Here is a 494-nt window from a genome sequence, read left to right as displayed (position 1 = left end):
GTGACCCCGGGCAGCGCCAGCGGCGCCGCCGCGCTCCGTCTTCGCCCGCTGCGCGCCCGGCAGGTCCCGGGAGCCGAGAACTGGGACTTTGTAGGCCAGTTGAAGACACGAACCTCTCATCTCGCCCGCAAAGACCCAGCCCTCAGCTCGCCCATCACGCGCAGGCGACCACTGCTCACAGCTATCTTTAATTGAACCCCTTTTTCTGGCCGGTGCCCACCGCCAGCGCAGAGCCCCCACCCTGGGGCCACCGGGGACCCCGCCGGAGCAGGATCATCCCCCGGCCGGAGGAGGCAGCGATCCGCGCTGCCCCCCTCCCCGAACTTGAGAACTCTCCCGGTCCCGGCGCTAGCCCCGCACCTCGGGCCGGGCCCCGACGCCCACCGTGACTCGACATCACCGATCTCGCTCCCGCTCCTGCGGGAACTTCGTGCGCGGCGAGGCGGGAGAGAAAACACCAAAGGGACAGAAAATTCCGAGCCCCTCGGTTACCT

The 494-nt window shown here is 69.0% G+C and overlaps 1 long non-coding RNA gene across 1 annotated transcript in view; it reads right to left on the bottom strand.

The window, feature by feature from the left end:
• Positions 1 to 494, bottom strand: part of LOC108447893 — an 18,854-nt gene that overhangs the window by 17,824 nt on the left and 536 nt on the right. The gene's annotated exons all lie outside the window — the stretch shown is intronic.

Source organism: Corvus brachyrhynchos, unplaced genomic scaffold, assembly GCF_000691975.1.
Source record: "Corvus brachyrhynchos isolate BGI_N302 unplaced genomic scaffold, ASM69197v1 scaffold407, whole genome shotgun sequence".
Lineage (NCBI taxonomy): Eukaryota > Metazoa > Chordata > Aves > Passeriformes > Corvidae > Corvus > Corvus brachyrhynchos.
This window is presented reverse-complemented; position numbering and strand designations above follow the sequence as displayed.